The sequence below is a fragment of the Athene cunicularia genome (assembly GCF_003259725.1).
Source record: "Athene cunicularia isolate RWA chromosome 9 unlocalized genomic scaffold, athCun1 chr9_part1, whole genome shotgun sequence".
Taxonomy (NCBI): domain Eukaryota; kingdom Metazoa; phylum Chordata; class Aves; order Strigiformes; family Strigidae; genus Athene; species Athene cunicularia.
Window position 1 is genome coordinate 23,311,985 of NW_020799110.1, and position 3,402 is coordinate 23,315,386.

Genomic DNA, 3,402 nt, shown 5'->3' on the forward strand with positions numbered 1-3,402 from the left:
GTTGGTAAGTGTTGAAACTGTGTTGAAACTATGTAGTAACATGCAAAAGGAGTAATAAAGAATATGATGATGTGTATTTAATGTCATTTTCCATATATATGTGATCACTTAATTTGAATCTTTCAGTCTTTCTATTTAATTTCCATAACATTTTAGTTAGAATGAGGCTGTGTACATGTGATAAAAACATCACGTCTCTGCAGGTATGCTCTGTGCAGATTTCAGCAAGGATTAAGAGAAGAATATCTTTCTCTCCCTCCTTTCTCTGTAGCTGAACTCAGGAAGTGGTGGCCTTCAAGCAGATCTTGTGCTGTTGTGTGCTGGTGGTATGGTGTCTGCAGAAGCACTTACCATTTAGTCACCTAAATTAGGGAAATTTGCTGAGCACTCCTAATTCATCATTTCTTTTTCCGTTATTATTCCTTTTAAGATGATTCAGCTTAGAGAAAGAATTTGTACTTCTAAATACTTGGTTTCTTTGGCCAAGCATCTCTTGTGCATTTAGCAGAAAGAATTTTTTATTTTTTTTTCCACCTTGCCTTGCTAGCACAATTTTTCTTACAAAGAGTACAGGTGTTGAAACACCAGTTTGGTTACGCTAAAGCCTATCACAGTGCTGCTGATAGTTTTTAGATTACTGTTAAGCAGTGGTGTTGAGCATTTGCTTTCTTCTATGTGAAACATGCGTGCAGCATCCCACGTCTCCCAACCATAGTAAATAGTCTGCACATTTTTGTTTCCTTTTCACACATTTGTAATTCGCTTACCTTTGATACAGTATTTTTTACTTTTTTTTTTTTTTTCCTGGGGAGATGTTATTTATAGTATGCTCACAGTGAGAAATTTATGCAGAAGGAAGTTCGTTCCCTCATTCCTTTCATGTTCAGATGAAAGGAAGAAGAAGACTTGTGATAGCTCTGTGTCCCCTGTCATTGTTACCTTTTGGCATTAGATACCTTTCAAGACCCAGCTTCTGAACTGCTCTCTCGTCTCAGAAGAGCTACTGTGCAATAACTACATTTGGGTGCAGAAAAGGGAACTCTGCATTTCCAGCCCTATTTTTAACACCAATCTCTTTAAAAGCCGTTGACTGATAGAATAGACAATTTCAGTTGGAAGGGACCTACGATGATCATCTAGTCCAACTGCCTGGCCACTTCAGGGCTGACCAAGTTAAAGCACATTATTCAGGGCATTGTCCAAATGCCTCTTAAACACTGACAAGCTTGGAGCATCGACCACCTCTCTAGGAAGCCTGTTCCAGTGTTTGACCACCCTCTCAATAAAGAAATGCTCCCTAAGATCCAGTCTAAACCTCTCCTGGGGAAGCTTTAAACCATTCCCATGTGTCTGGGCATCCCCAGGAGAAGAGACCCTCTCCACTTTCTCCCCTCGGGAAGCTGCAGAGAGTGATGAGGTCACCCCTCAGCTTCCTTCTCTCCAAGCTAGACAAGCCCAAAGGCCTTAGCTGCTCCTCATAGGACATTCCTCCCAGCCCTTTCACCAGCTTTGTTGCCCTCTTCTGGATGCATTCAAGGGCCTTCACATCCTTCTTAAATTGTTGGGCCCAGAACTGCACACAGTATTCAAGGTAAGGCCTCACCAATACTGAATACAGCAGAAGAATAACCTCTTTTGACGGTCTATTTATACTGTTTGATGAACTCCAGGATGCATTTTGACCTCTTGGTTACCAGTGACCTCATGGGCATCTTTCCATTGCCTGGCATCGAGACTGATGGAAGGAGAGCTCCTCGTGGGATGGGGCACAGAGGAGCTCTTCTGCTGGGACCCTGGCAAATGTGTTGTTCAGGACTTCGAAAAGCAGTTTGAGCAGTGGTTGTTACCTTGATCCTGTCCTGCAGGCCACCACCAGTGCTTGTTGTAAACTAAAGCAGCGGATGAAAGTGCCTGAAAGAAGCAGGTCAACCTATGGTTCAGCAATATGAATAACCCCCTCAGTGTTGGTTTACCTGTAAAATGAGAAATGTGCGAGGTTTAATGTTTGTGGGGTGATGCATACAGAATAGTTTTGCTTTTGTTTGTCCTTAGGAAAGCATTTGTTGAAGCATGTTCAGAACATAACAGACATAAAAGTATGTTCAGAAAAGCACTCGGCAAGTGGCATGTTTAATCCTCTGAGCACTTCATACTGCTGAGTCTGGGGTTCAAGTATTGTCTCGAATCTATAAAATAACTTGATTTTAGGGAAGTACTTCTTCCTAATACCCGTTGGTTTGCATCTTTGAATTGTTCCATTGAATCCTACTAAGTTAGAATCATAGAATTCTTTTGGGAATCACTAAGTTCACGGCTTTGAGACAAGAAGAAATGTGATTTAATAGAATAGGTTGGTTTTTTGGTGTTTGTTTTTTTGTGTGGTGGTTTGGGCTTTTTTTACTCTGTGGTGGCTTTCGGTCACGTTTGCAAGTAAAGGCTTTCCATATTATTGCTTATGCTGATATTTCCGTTATGCTTTCTTGCACTCCTAAATGTTCAGTCAAATTTAGGGTCATTTTTTACTTTGTTCTCTCTAAGATAGCTTGCCGTCTGCCTGCACATACTTGTGTGGAGAGACAGGACACAATGGGAGGGAGAGGAAAGATGGAGGAAAGGAGTATGATGGCCTTTCACCTTTTCACAGGGATTCAACTGAAATTGTGAAGGATTTTGTGTCCTTATGGGCTTTCTTTAAGTTTTTTTCCATCTGTTCTCGTTGCAGGTGTGTGCAGGGTGTTCCTGCCCTGCAGAACTAGGGAAGGGAGAAGTTCATTCCCCCTGTACTCTAAGGTAGCCTTATATCTATATGTAACTATATGCTACAGTATGTATGCATAGTTAGACACGTAGTCCCTATAGAAAGGGACCCAGATGGCACCACAGCCTGGGTTTCAACCAAATGAAGTGAGAGCCCCGGCTCTTGCCCTCTCCTTCATGGCATCTCCCTCCTCCACTTTCCACTGGCCATCTCTTGCTTTCCTCAGAGGGTTGGTAAGCAAGGGCTGAGGATGCAACCTTTTGTACCTTTTCTTTTTTCCTGCACCTTCATTGAAAGATTTAAAGGGCTTTTAGTGGACAGCATTTGCTGTGAGTTTAAAAATGTCTGTCTTCCTGCCTGAAAATGGAGATTATTTTACTGTAATTTTGTATCATGGTATGTGTACACTTCAGGCTTCTCACACCTACTAATTCTTAGTGAAATCAAATACATATGAATAAATATAACACTGATGAAGTTGTCACAAGCATTTATCAGGCCACATCCTTTTCCTGTTGTTTTCCTGGTAAGCAGTTCTAAAGTCAAGTATTTAAACATTTTAGCATAAAATTTCTTTGGTCTGGAGCATTTCTTTGTAAATAACCACAACCACTGAAGCAAAACTAACTAGGGCTATACCTTTG